The sequence below is a fragment of the Pocillopora damicornis genome, chromosome 2 (genome assembly GCF_964200805.1).
Source record: "Pocillopora damicornis chromosome 2, jaPocDami1.2, whole genome shotgun sequence".
Lineage (NCBI taxonomy): Eukaryota > Metazoa > Cnidaria > Anthozoa > Scleractinia > Pocilloporidae > Pocillopora > Pocillopora damicornis.
The window spans coordinates 32,384,957-32,399,619 of NC_142671.1; the positions used below are offsets into that span (position 1 = coordinate 32,384,957).

Here is a 14,663-nt window from a genome sequence, read left to right on the forward strand (position 1 = left end):
TCCACAGATACGGAGTATTATAAAAAAAAACGATAAACAAGGCCACTCTATTGAATATTTACTACTTAATGACCACTTAACCCTTTAACTCCCAGATCAGATTTGCAATTCTTCTTACTGTCAACCATACAATTCATATAATAGTTCAGAGAATTTAGTATTGGATCAACATATTATCCCCAGATTGATATTTTTCTTTATTCTTCTCACTTATCTGATTGATATTGTTTTGATAATGTCAGGAGAATTTCTGTCTTGGTCACTCATGGGAGTTAAAGGATTAATAAGAGACACAGGATTGCTCAGGAGAAGAGATGCTACAAAATACGCTGACGTCCCTCGGGAATCACTGTCTTTGGTAGAGATGAAGCAGAGGTGCCAGTTTGAATATTTAACAAGTTTCCCGAGTTAATCCTAATTTTCCTCCTCAATACAGTGCCACTCAATACGGGTTCGACTGTAATCGGCGGGGGCACGATCGTTGCCTGGAGTCACATCTTTTAAATTACCAGTCAAACTTGTCTGGCATGAAGTCACATTTTTAAAATTACCAGTCAGTTACCTCGTGTTTGACATTTCTAAATCAACTCTGGTAAGTCTCTCCTTCTCAGCAAAGTCCGCCACGTGAGTTAAAAAAAAAGAACGATGTAAAATATTGATGGCAGCGCGCCACAAGGATCACTGGGAGTGGCCTCACTGGGAGTGGCCTCACTGTTTTTTTGTTTTTTTTTGTTTTTTTTTTAATCGCGCGACGGAATTCGCCGAAAAGTCTAGTTACGAAGCACTTGGTAAAATTCTAAAATTAAATCGTTACTCTCACCAAAGCTTCGTTTTCTTCGTCGACCTCTCGGACTATCAAGAATGACGGCTGTTTGGATGTAGATTGTCTTATATTGCGATTTACCCAGTGACCCGTCACTTCTTCAGCTTCAAGAGGCTCTTGGGATGGAAAATGTTGATCACAAATTTGGCTCTCGTAATTATCCACAAGTGACATCACTGACGAAGAACGAGACGTAACTGCCTCTGAGGTGTGTCTCAGCGAAGATAAACTGCCTTCTTCTCTCAGGTTTTTCAACGACTGTTGGGGAAATTAAGGCTGCGATGGAGACGCTTTAACTTTGTGCATCGTTTCTTGACCTCGTGAACGTTTCTCCTCTATATCAGGTAGGCTTCATGTTCGAACCCATCCCTCGGGCTCAACCGGAGCGGGTTCTGAGTAGGACAAAAAGATGCTTCTCCCATAAGAAATATTAATCAGTTAACCAGTTGTATGATTTACCTTCTTCTTTGTCCCCTTTAGGTTCAGTGATTAAAGTCGGCTCTCATTTAGGAGCCTGGAATCAGAATAGTCAACAACCGTTTTGTGATAATTAGTACCAGTAAAATGTTTCTTTTCTTTTCCTGCATCTGGAGCAAACTCGTATGCATGTACGTGCTGGCGAAAGGAGGCAGATAGGTCGTGCCAAGGAGACTAACTTATACTCACAGGGAAAACATTTGATAACACTTATTTCATGATCACTCATTTTACCCATGAGATATCATTACAGAAGTTTTGGTTTTACAAAGCACCCTTTAAATCAGTATCATGAATAACCACTTAGAGATCTTGGGAACAAGTTATCGCGTTTATACAACATCTACGAGAGTGAAGAGTGGTAGCTTTGCTAAATATGGTGACTGCTGGAATCGGGATAAAAATATAAGTCCCAAGATCCCTCGGCCATTTCCAGTCGTTCGCACCCAAATTGTTGAACCTGTTTTGTTGTTGAGCTTGAAGCTTTATACCGTGTTGGTTTTAACGTGATTCTCTGGGGTTGCAGACTAGGAAAATTTGTGTTGATGTTGAGTTACTTCGATTGTTGGATCTGGTGTGTTTGGAGTGTCGATATTGATATTAGCTGTTGAATTTGGACAAATTTTATCGTTGACCTTAATAATAAATGTTGATGTTGGCAGCAATCTGATCGGTTGAATTTTGCACCACTACGGCTTCCATAGTGTGCTCCTGACCAGTATGGTTGCTACATAAGAACTGTGGTCGCTGTGAACCATTAAGTGAGGGAGCTAACTCAATACTTGAGATGTTTCCTTCACTTTTGTAGTGTTTTGGGTCGGACTTGATTCCTCCTTTGACGTTTCTAAGATCTGTGAAAGGCGATACTCGACGCACAGGAAATGCTTATGAGGACTTAGAGACCAAACATGACTATTAGGAAATAAGGTAAATAAGGAAAAACCACAATTAATTTTGAAAAGATCTGAAACGCCTACGAGAAGTGGAACCACAGGCATATTCCATCAGGCATATTCCAATATTCAGCATAAGCCATTTTATGGACAAGCCCGTTTTTTCCACCAAAACGGGAAAGTAGGTAATATTTTATATTCAATATGTTCTTTCTTTGATGTTGGAAATTTCTCGTTCTAATTTAATTTTTTGAAATTAGAAGAATTTGACACGCCCCAAATACACGGGCCGCGACAAGTTAACGCCAAGGCGCTTAATTGAGTAAATATTATGTTGACGCCTCTGAATTATTATTTGGAAATCATTCCCGGTGTCAGTGATCGTAACTGGGGAGAATCTAGAAGCATCTGATCAGTATCGCATTTTATTGTTCAAAGATTGGCTGTACAAGCCACATTGGAGAATCTCAGGGGGGGGGGGGAGGAAGGGTTTATAGCTTTTATGGTTGACGTTTAATTTTCTTTCAATGCAGTTAGCAAAAAGTACATTACTGTTCACTTTTTTTATCACAACTAACGGTTAAAATTCGTAATTCTTACACCTGACGGCTATTTTTTTAGCCGTTTCACGACTATCAGTTAACCCATTCATACCCTCACTTTACAGCATAATACAATACACATCACATTTTACCCACAATGCCTGGACAGACCTCAAGAAGTGACAAACTTCATCATTCTCTCTGGGTTTTACTCTCACTGAATCAGTTTCATACGCTGTGAAGCTCTCTGCTAACATAATATGATGATAGCAAAGCAAATCGTTTTGAGGGTCAGTCGTCAGTGTATGAACGAAAAAATAAGGTGGAACATGAATATGGTGTTTTCACTCTTTGTCAGCCAAATTAACAAAAAAAATATTGGCAAACTTGCACCACAATCCAAAAAAGATTATTTTTGAGCGCTCTGAATACTCATGAAAAAGTGTGGGCCGACACTTTTTAAGTTCAAACGAATTGAACGAATTTCCCTCTTCAGATTTTCACCTGCTACGCCTACCATTTCCCTTTTGGATTTCATTTATATTCTTTTCAAGTCTAAGACCGTTACTATGGTTGCTGAAGTTGTTTGAACTTACCTTAAAGGAGGGTCTCAACGAGATTAACCGTTAGCCGTACTACGGCCAAAAAATTAACTGTTGGGCGTCAAAGTCCCAATAGCACTGTCTCTTTCTACAAGGTGTCATCTTGAGTTTATTTGCGTTTGAGATTTCAAAAGTGCGTGGTTTGACCTTTCAAAATTGTCCTCAAATGTGCTTAATACCCCACCATGGAGGCTGCCACCTTCTAGTGTCTTAGCAAAATTTCTCAATACCCTTTCTTCCATCTCTCGGAAGGCCGTTTGATTAATTAGGAATCTCACAATATGCCTTTCTTGGCTGCATTAAAATTTATGATTTTGTTTTCGATAACAAGAGAACTACGTTTCGTGGTTTTAAGTGCGAACCTGTTAACGCTGTTTTAAAAATGAAGGAGTTCATAACTGAATTTTTACCATTTCGGAAGACAGCTGAAGAATATTCTCAGGTTACTCTTTGGAATCTCATAATGGGGTAAGTTGTTAATATTTATCCTCTTTTTCAAAGTTTGGTATGGAAATGATCTGGTTTCTAAAGATGGTTCTCCCATAAGAAATATTAATCAGTTTAACCAGTTTTATGATTTACCTTCTTCTTTGTCCTCTTTAGGTTCAGTGATTAAAGTCGGCTCTCGTTTTGGAGCCTGGAATCAGAATAGTCAACCGTTTTGTGATAGACCGTGATTATTTAGTTTTGGTTTTTTGACTTCGAAAGGTGATGTGTGTGATGCAGCTGCTGCCTCTGCTGATTCCACTATCCATACACGATTACCTTTGAGCAGCTTTCTTCAGCTTTCAATTCTGGCCTTCAGACCCAAATTTTACAGACATTATATTCTTGGTGAAGTCTCACCTATATCAGGTGCAAACTTTTCCCCTAAACTATAACGAAAATGTGAGATATGTTTCTCGACGGAGCTATAATAAAAATCTTCGTAACACTTGAAGAGAATTAAAATTGAAACTCGAGCAAACGAGATGAAGTTCTCATAAATTGCAAAACCAAAAACTACAAATACAACAGGTTGAAAATGCGATTTGCGTTAGGGCTTTCAAGCGGTGGGTTAAAAAGTGTATCTATGTAGCAGAACAATTTTTAAAATGCTTGCGAAAAACTGAGGTCAGACTGCTCAAGTCAGATCTCGGTCTGCCTTGGGCAGCCGCTGCAGTCTAAACATGACTACAAAGCGATACAAGTCAAAGCAGAGCACAAAAGATTATGTTACCTCAAATTTTACCACCACCGTGACAGTTCTTGAAATCCTTAATAACATGTAAAAGGGTTTTTTGGATTGTTTTTGCGTCCTGGGTTCACTTAGCAACGAGGAAGCACCGTTAAATTTTCCATGGCTTCGTGTATTATGACGCAACAAAGATAAACTTTACAGAAAATCCACTGACCAGAACTGTGTTCGAACAGACTGACTCGCTTCTCTCCCAATGGCATTTGCTTCAGTTTCAAAATTACATTACATTGCACAATCTTTCATTTGACTGACGTGCCTGGCTTCCCTGAAGAAACGTTTTCTCTCGCAGGACGCAAAACTAAAGGAGAGAATGTGGCATACGCAAGCATGCATCCGTTGAGCATGATTCAATCATCAACGCACGCGCTCACATGGCCGTCGCCAGATTCTTCGAATCACCTTTTTGCCCTGCTTTTGTCTTCGCTTTTCTTTCTATTTTTACACGAGGGGCCAAAGTGAGTAGTGCGATGAAACTATAACATTGTCGGCCAGTAAAATGTCAAAGAGTAGTGGCAACTATGGAGGTTGACAAAGAAAATGAGTTCCCACCTTTTTACTGCACAAAAGAGCGCGCATAGATTAACATGGTAATTTAGTATTAATTATCAACTGATTTGATAACGTAGATTGGCCACCGTTAAGAGTTTGAAAGCTGACGTTTCGAGCACCAGTCCTTCGTCAGAGCGAATGGACGAATTGTGGGATGTGAGAACGTTTACATGCAGAAAATGGAGCTACGCTATTGGTGGGAAATAGTGAAGAGAAAACAAGAACAAACTACTGTAGTTGAATGAAAAGTGCCCGTTGATACCGTGGGGATTAAGAGTGTCGGTGGTTTGAATTCATCGTGTGTAAACGGGTAACTGACTTTATTAGAATTAGAATTTCCGTTTGTAATTTTCTTTGCAATATTTTATTATTTTTCGCTTTGACAAAACACCCTGATTCTTTTTCTACCGAACAGTTTTTGTGGGAAGAAATCAAGTGTACGTTTCAAACAACGGGTTCACCCGATGGGCTCATATAAGGTTTACATGAAAGAATCCTGTTTTTGCTTGGAATGTTTGTTTAATGATTGTAATCAATGCTTTCTTCTTCAATCCCGTGATCCCGACTAAAATTTTCTCTTAATCCCGTAATTCCGACGATTTATACGGCCAATCCCGACCTAAAAAATGCCTTCCTAGTCCATTTCCCAAACGTAAGAGGGCCTCTTCGGTAGGTGATGATTTTCTCAACAGCATTGCTCCGTTGAAGTCTTTGGGTACCGTAAGGCGGAAGTTTTTCTCTTTTCACCAAAATGATGATATCGCTCATTTTAAAAGTTGTCAAAGTTTTACACGAATAAAGTACGCTAGTCGAGGCAACGACTTCTTTCCGTTTTAACTTCAATCAAACACCAATATCTTAGTAAAGAGAGGTAAATACCAAAGAAACGCATAGCAATCTCAACAACTGCATAAAACTCTAAAGGTGACGGCAGTCCTATTATGTCATAGCAAGGGAAATATAAAAAAATCACATGAACACAATTCTGTTATTGAAGCGAATACTTCTTCTGAAGCCGGAAACATCATCACGCAAGGAATCGCACTCTGATGTGCCATTTTTCTCTTTGTTTTATTACTCGCTGTTTTCAAAGTTAGAACGCTTGAGGCTAACCGGTTCGCCTGCCTGAATAGAGGCACCACGGGGGAGTTAAAGCTCTTCTTGCTGCTGCAGCAAATGTTTATGTCCAGTTCCTCATCTTCTGTGTGCTCTGTGGTGCCATCAGTACAGGAGGTGACGGTTAAATTACTTGTATGGCCGACAGGATAATGGCACGTTCTGGTACGGGATACCAATAATTTGGATATAAAATAGTATGCCGCCCACTGGGTTGGCCTCTTCTTCTCTTCTTCTCATAAAAATTTAGCAAAATTTTTGTTACGATCGTGTTATTTACTGGTTATATTTATATCTTTTCAAATCTTACCAATTCGTGAGAACTCAAGACTTTCTCAGCAACTCGTTCACAAGAGAAACAGCTCAGGGAGTCTTATGAAAAAATTTTTAGAACTATGTTTTTTTTTTTTACCTAGGACGTAACATGCATTTAGCATTATATGGGGCACGTATTAGACAAATGAACCAACTGTTATAGCCCCACTCACTAACGAGCTCTCTTTAGCTCAATGGGTAGATCATTTTAGTGGTACAGTCGAGCCTGTATTAAGCCGCCATCCCCGGGAATGGTGAGTTGACCGTTTAATACATGGTGACCGCTTAATACAGGTTGCACTGATAGGGAGTTTTATAACAAAACTATAAAAAAGGCCACCTTATGTCATAATTGACCACTTAATGCCCTCTTAATAAGAGACACAGAATTGCTTAGGAGAAGAGATAGTACAAAATACGCTGACGTCCCTCGGGAATTACCGTCTTTGGTAGAGATGAAGCCAGAGGTGCCGGTTTAAATATTTCACAAGTTTCTTGAGTTAATCCTAATTTTCTTCCTCAATACGGAGCCACTTTATACAGGTTCGACTGCAATCGGCGGAGGCACGATCCTCGGCTAGAGTCACACTTTTTTAAATTACCAATCAACCTTAACTGGAATCGCATTTTTTTAAAATTACCAGTTCGGCTAATGTTTGAGATTTCGAAATCAACTCTGGTAATTTTTTAGACTACGAGCAGTCCATCCTCCTCCACGAAGTCTGTCGCACGAGTCAGGAGAAAGAACGGTGTAAAAATATTGATAGTGGCGCGCCACAGGACACGGGGAGTGGCCTCACTTTTTTTTTTTCTCCTTTGATCGCGCGACGGAATTTGCTGAAAAGGAGGGACTGCTCGTAGTGTAGTTACTAAGCGTTTGGTAAAGTTCTAAAAACTCAAATCATTACTCTCACCTTAGCTTCGTTTTCTTCGTCGACCTCTTGGACCATCAAGAATGACGGCTGTTTGGATATAGATTGTCTTCGATTGCGATTTACCCAGTGACCCATCACTTCTTCAGCTTCAAGAGGCTCTTGGGACGGTAAATGTTGATCACAAATTTGGCTGTCGTAATTATCTACAAGTGACATCGCTAACGAAGAACGAGACCTAAATGCCTCTGAGGTGTGTCTGAGCGAAGATAAACTGCCTTCTTCTCTCAGGTTTTTCAACGACTGTTCGGGAAATTGAAGCCGCGATGGATACGCCTTTGCATTGTCCTCATTGTGAAAACTCTGACGTCTATGTTCAAGCAATTGCCGATTTACGATTTGGACGTCGACCTCATCAACTATCAAGCGATTGAGATCTCGAGCTTATTATATAATTGTCCATTGTGAATGGTTTCAGTGTCAAAACAAACATCTCTCCGGGAAATGAATCATATCTGTAATACATTTCGATCGCATGGTATACCATTGTAGATACTTTGCAGCTAGTTACCTCTGGAAGTCAATATTCTGGTAAACGTCTCCTCGTGTGACTTGGGGGTGTTCATTTGCCATAATTTCATTTCTGGTTTGATGAAAGTAATCGATATCACACCACTGTGTATGGAACAACACTGAAGAGACCTATGAGTGTTAAGTTTCATTTTATTCAGCTGAATTCTACTTCCCGAGTTTAGCACAAAGATAATTACAGTTTTTTTTACACCGGGACTTAAAATTAAATTTTGTGGCTTTTGTTGCGAGTTGGTGGATATGGCCTTTGCTACTTATGCACAAATTAAATGGCTTCAGCAGCTGTTCAGTTGCACATACCCATGGCGTAAGCTCGACATCGGCACAAAAATTAGCCAAATAATAACGAAGAACCAATACAGCCTGGTATTATTGCACGCGACTAACGCTTTGTTGAAATAAAACATAAACAATTTGCTATTGGTTTTAATTTGGTGACCACTGCTATTCAAGTCAATAACAGGCCTTAAAAAATTTGAGAGTGATTTCAAGTAACTTAAATCAAAGTCTAAATAAGTGTCAAAGCGCTAGTTTAAAGAAAAGACTGAATGATATCTACTCTTTAAAGGAAAATAAGAATTCGGTACATACATTTAAAGAAGTATACCCTTAAAGTTATGTAGTTTTTATCGCCACCTTCTGTTGTCTTAGGAAAATCTCAATACCCTTCTTCCATCTCTCGGAAGGCTTTTTGATCAATTAGGAACCTTACAAAATGACTTTCTTGGCTAAAGGAAATATTATTTTTTTGTTTTCGATGGCCAGAAATCTAAGTTTCTAGCGAACCTGTTAAGAAATATTAATCAGTCTAACCATTTGTATGATTTACCTTCTTCTTTGTCCCCTTTAGGTTCAGTGATTAAAGTCAGCTCATGACATTTTGAAGCCTGAAATCAGTATAGTCAATAACCGTTTTGTGATAATCAGTACCAGTCAAATAATGAAATGTTTCGGCTTTTCTTTTCCTACATCTGGAGTAAACTCGTATGCCTGTACCTGCTGGCGAAAGGAAGCAGACAGGCCATGCAAAGGAGAATAAGTTCTACTCACAGAAAACATTTGATGAAACCTATTACATGATCACTCATTCTACCCATGAAATGACAGAGGTTTTGGTTTTACAAAGCACCCTTTACGTCAGTATCATAAATAACCACTTACCTTTTCCACGCTTGTCGGTTGAACTTCTACACACTCCAAATCATATTCACTGGTGTGCTCCTGGACTAGTATGGTTGCTGCATAAGAACTCTGGCCGCTTTGAACCATTAGGTGAGGGAACTGACTTAATGCTTGAGATGTTCCCTTCACTTTTTTGTAGTGTTTTGGGCCGCACTTGATTTGTCCTTTGACGTCTCTAAGATCTGTGAAGGATGACACGAGGAGTGGAACCAAAGACATATTCCAAGATTCAGCAAAAGCTATTCTACGGACAAGCCTATTTTTCCCACCAAAACAGGAAGGTAGATGATATTTTTTACTTAATATGTTTCTTTTTTTGATGTTGAAAATTTCTTGTTCTACTTTCATTTTTTGGAATTAGAAAAATTTAAGCGCGCCAAATACATAAGCCGCGACAAGAAAACGCCAAGGTTCTTAGTTGAGTAAATGTTAACGCCTCTGAATTCTAATTTGGAAATCATTCTCGTTGTCAGTGATCTTAGGGAGAATCTAGAATCACCAGGTCAGTATCGCGTTTCGCTGTTCAAAGATTGGCTGTACAAGCCACATTGGAGGATCTCAGTAAATTGGGGAGGGGGGGGGTTGATGGCTTTTCCGGTTGACGTTTAATTTCTTTCAATGCAATTAGCGAAAAAATAATTTACTGTTAACTTTTTTTTTTACGACTAACGGTTAAAATTCGTCATTCTTACGCCTAAGGGCTAATCTTTTAGCCGTTTCATGACTATCGGTTAATCCATTCATACCTCACATTGCAGCACAATACAAAGCTCATCGCATTTTACCCATAATGCCTGGACAGACCTCAAGAAGTGACAAACTTTATCATTCTCTTTGGGTTTTACTATCATTGAACCAGTTTCATCTGTTGTGAAGTTTTCTGCTAGCATGATACGATGATAGAAAAGCAAATCGTTTTGAGGGTCAGTCGTCAGTTATATGAACGAAAAAATGTGTTGGAACATGAATAAGGTATCTGTTGAAAACTGGACCGAGAGTGTCACGTGGATTTTTGTATGTTTTTTACCCCCCACGAATTGAACTTTGAACTCTTGATGAAAACTCTAAAAAGAAAAATGAAAAGGAATGCGTGAAAGCTGTCTTGTACATTGTTATTCTGGAATACAGTCTTTATTCAAAGTTGTCCTGTTGTATACGTTTTATACAGTATCACCAAAATCCCTAAAATAAAAACGAAACATTAGATTTAGGGTGGACGATCGAGTTATGTCAAAGAAAATCAGTTCATGTTCTATGTGTTTTCATTCTTTGTCAGCCATATTAAGCAAAAACAATATTAGCAAGTTCACACCACAAATCCAAAAAGGATCATTTTCAAGCATTCTAAATACTTACGAAAAAGTGTGAGCCGATACTTTTCAAGTTCATACGAATTGAACGAATTTCCCTCTTCAAATTTTCACCAGCTACGCCTATCCATTTCCCTTTTGGATTCCATATAATCTTTTTAAGTCTAAGACCATTACCATGGCTGCTGGAATTGTCTGAATTTACCTTAAAGGAGGGTCTCAATTAGATCAACCGTTAGCCGTAATACGGCCAAAAACTTAGCTGCTAGCCGTAGTGATTGATAAATTTTAATCGTCAGTCGTAAAAATTCTAGCCCTATAGAATTGTCTCTTCCTACAGCGTGTCATCTTGTGTCATTTTTGGTTAGCCGTTATTCGTAAATTGGCCAAATTTTTAACCATTGGCCGTAAAAGCCATCGCCCCATCGCGACCCTCTTAAAGTCGTATGACTCAGTGCTTTGTCTTCTATTTGACAGTGGAGGAGGACTTTTTAAGTCCCACTTGCTATCAGCGATTCTTATCAGGTTCAAAGTACATGTGTAAAACTGATTTTTTACGTTTTCTTACCCGATTAAGCCTTTCTCTTCAGCTGAATCTGGAGACTAGACATAAATGAAAGAACTAAATAGCGACTAACGGCTTTAATGTCTATCGAAAACAGGAAAAGGTCCAGAGAAGACACATTTCAGAATTTGAATGTATGAACATCTTCATGTTTTTGCGATGGGTTTTTTTTTGTTTTAATTCTCATAAAACCTGCCCTTCAGAGAATCTCCCTATTTGTACTTTGGGCTCTGATCGGCTCCTTGTGGTAGCTCCCTTTGTCTCGCTTGGCCATTGGGATTATTTGGTTTTGGTTTTTCGACATTCCATACAAAAGTGATGTGTGTGCTGCAGCTGCTGCTTCTGCTGATTCCACTATTCATATACAATTACCTTTGAGCAGTTTTCCTTAGCTTTGCCATTCTGGCCTTCAGACCCAAATTCTTCAGACATTATTCTATAATGAAGTCACTCCTATATCAGGTGCAAGCTGTTACCTCGAACTATAAATTAAATTTGAGATATGTTTCTCGAAGGAGAAATAATGAAAATCTACACAACACTTGCCGGAAAAGACAGCGCCATATGCTTTGGGGCTTCCAAGTGGTGGCTTTGAAAACAAAGATATTTATGTAGCTTAACAATTTTTGAAATGTTTGCAAAAAACTCAAGTCAGACTTTCCAAGTCAGATCTCGGTCTGCCTTGGGCAGTCGCTACAGTCTTAACATGACTACAAAGCGATACAAGTCAAAGCAGCGCAAACGATTACGCTACCTCAAATTTTACCACCACCGTGACAGCCCTGGAAATCCATTATAACATATGAAAGAGTTTTTTTGATTGTTTTTGCGTCCCGAATTCACCTAGCACCGAGGAAACGCCGTTGAATTTTCCTTGGCCTAGTGTATTATGACGCAACAAACGTGAACTTTACAGAAAATCCACTGACCAGTACTGGGTTCGAACAGACTGACTCGCTTCTCTCCCAGCGGCATTTGCCTCGGTTTCAAAACGCGTTACGGTGCACAATCTTTCATTTGACTGATGTGCCTGGATTCCATCAAGAAACATTTTCTAACGCAGCACGCAAAACTGAAGGAGAGAAAGTGGCATACGCAAGCATGCATCCGTTGAGCATGATTCAATCATCAACGCACGCGCTCACGCCGTTGCCGGATTCTTCGAATCGCCTTTTTGCCCTGCTTTCGTTTTCGCTTTGTTTTTCTATTTTTGCACGAGGGGCCAAAGTGAGTTGTGCGATTAAACTATAACATTGTCGGCCAGTAAAATGTCAAAGAGTAATGGCAACCATGGAGGTTGACAAAGAAAATGAGTTCCCACCTTTTTACTGCAGAAATCACAGACAAAAAAAGCAGCCCCTAAGTATTACCGATGCCATAGCCGTAGCGCTCCACTTAAAGGTTTCACCTTCATTTCTTCCTTAAACTTAGGTAGTTTTGTTAATCAAACTATTTCAAGTGTATTTTGAAATTAATAACTTATTTAATTCAAATAGCATAAATAGTCATTAAATTATTTTTGAAAATATTATTTTATTCCAACTTCCTGCATTGTTTGGCTTTTATTAACATGTTCTTAAGGCCTATTTACACGGCACGACTTTGTCGCATGCGACAAGCTTACGACAGGCCTACGACATGACTTAAGAGTCGTAAGCGAGTTGTAGGTTTGATTTACACGAAACAATTCGTGTCGTAAGCCTGTCGTAAGCTTGTCGCATGCGACAAAGTCGTACCGTGTAAATAGCCCCTTAGTCAGCGCATTTGTTAAGTACTCATGGAAGCGCGCGCATCAATTAATATGCTAAATATGTTATTCACTGGACGGGAGGTCCTTATTGGGAAAAACTGTGCCCTCTGTCTTGGATACCGCTCGAGGCCTGGGGCCTCGGGCGGTATACAATACGGACCGACCTTGGCTGGTAAATAACATTTTCATTTTTTTCCAAAACCTAACAAATGGTTGCGAAAAGAACCTGAATGATAAAAGGCTGTAAGTACGACAAGATTCTCCATAAACTGAACAATTAATGAGCAAGTAGATGGTAGAGAAAACAAGAGCAATGCAGATGAAAGAGAGAGGTTTCATCAAAACATATTTATTTGCGTAATGATATTAAAAGGTGATTTAAAAGGCTTCCAAGAAAACTTCGAAACATTTTTTTAAAAGGATCGGATACCGCCCGCTGTGAGCGGGCCGGATGAGGAGAATACTGCCCGCTCTTGGAACCAATTAGATCGCAGGATTTGTAGAATACCGCCCGCTCACGAACTGAGAAAAAAAACAATTGAATATTAACTGAGTTGATAACGTAGATTGGCCACCGTTAAGAGTTTGAAAGGTGAAGTTTCGAGCGTTAGCGCTTCGTCAGAGCGAATGGACGAATTGTGGGCTGTGCGTGCGTTTATATGCAGAAAATGGAACTGCGCTATTGTTGGGAATAGGGTGAAAACTAGAACAAACTAGTTGAATGAAAAGTGCTCGTTGATACCGTGGGGATTAGAGTGCCGATTTGAAAGTATCGGTGGTTTTAAGTCATTGTAATTAATAAAAAGGTAGTTGACCTCATCAGGTTTAAATTTTCCGTTTGTAATTTACTTTGCAATATTTTAATATTTTTCGCTTGACGCAAAACCCCGATTCTTTTTTCTACCGAGCAGTTTTCTGTGGGTAGAAATCAAGTGCACGTCTCAAACAGCGAGTTCACTCGATGGGCTCATGTAAGGTTTATGAGAAAGAATCGTGTTTTTGCTTGAGGATGTTTGTTTAATGATCGTTATCAATGCTTTCTTGAGGGTATCCAACAAGGTTCTTCAATCCCGCGATCCCGACTAATATTTTCTCTCAGTACCGTAATTCCGACGGCTTATACCGGCCAATCTTGATCATAAAAATGTTTTCCTAGTCCATTTCCTAAAAACTTCGGTTGCTGGTGATTTGCTCAACCGGCATTGCTCCGTTGAAGTCTTTGGTCACCGTAAGGCGTAAGTTTATCTCTTTTCACCAAAATGATGACATTGTTCATTTCAGAATTTTTCGAAGTTTTGCACGAACTAAGTACGCTATTCACAGTAACGACTTCCTTCGGATTTAACTTCAATCACACACAAGCGTATAAGTAAAGAAGTCAATGTCGCATAACAATCTCAACAACTGCATAAAACACTGAAGGTGACGGGAATCCTTTTGTGTCATAGCAAGGGAAATAAAGAAAAATTACCTGAACACAATTCTGTTATTGAAGCGAATACTTCTACCAAAGCCGGAGCCCCATTTTCCTCTTTGTCTTGTTTCCCGCTGTTTTCTTGCGACTCCTCGAAGTCAGAACGCTCGAGGCTAACCGGTTCGCCCGCCTGAATGTCTGTCTGATAGAGGCACCACGGGGGAGTTAAAGCTCTTGTTGCTGCTGCAGCAAATGTTTATGTCCAGTCCCTCATCTTCTGTATGCTCTGTGGCGCCATCCAGTACAGGAGGTAACGGTTAAATTACTTGTATGGCCGACAGAACAATGGCATGTTCTGGTAAAGGATTTAAAATAGTACGCCGCCCGATGGGTTGGCCTCTTTAAACTTTCTTTGGCTGCAT

At 39.5% G+C, this 14,663-nt stretch overlaps 3 long non-coding RNA genes across 3 annotated transcripts; all 3 read right to left on the reverse strand.

Moving 5' to 3' along the window:
* Positions 1-1,499: 1,499 nt before the first annotated feature.
* Positions 1,500-4,761, reverse strand: LOC149050887 (uncharacterized). The gene is made up of 2 exons (XR_016183537.1): positions 4,557-4,761; positions 1,500-4,207 (listed from the first exon to the last, which is right to left on the reverse strand). It is a non-coding gene; the product is annotated as an uncharacterized LOC149050887 (long non-coding RNA).
* Positions 4,762-5,752: 991 nt separating this feature from the next.
* LOC149050888 (uncharacterized) lies at positions 5,753-8,027 on the reverse strand. Its single transcript, XR_016183364.1, has 2 exons — positions 7,472-8,027; positions 5,753-6,404 (listed from the first exon to the last, which is right to left on the reverse strand). It is a non-coding gene; the product is annotated as an uncharacterized LOC149050888 (long non-coding RNA).
* Positions 8,028-8,815: 788 nt separating this feature from the next.
* Positions 8,816-9,383, reverse strand: LOC149050889 (uncharacterized). Its single transcript, XR_016183365.1, has 2 exons — positions 9,182-9,383; positions 8,816-8,907 (listed from the first exon to the last, which is right to left on the reverse strand). It is a non-coding gene; the product is annotated as an uncharacterized LOC149050889 (long non-coding RNA).
* Between the last annotated feature and the right edge of the window lie 5,280 nt (positions 9,384-14,663).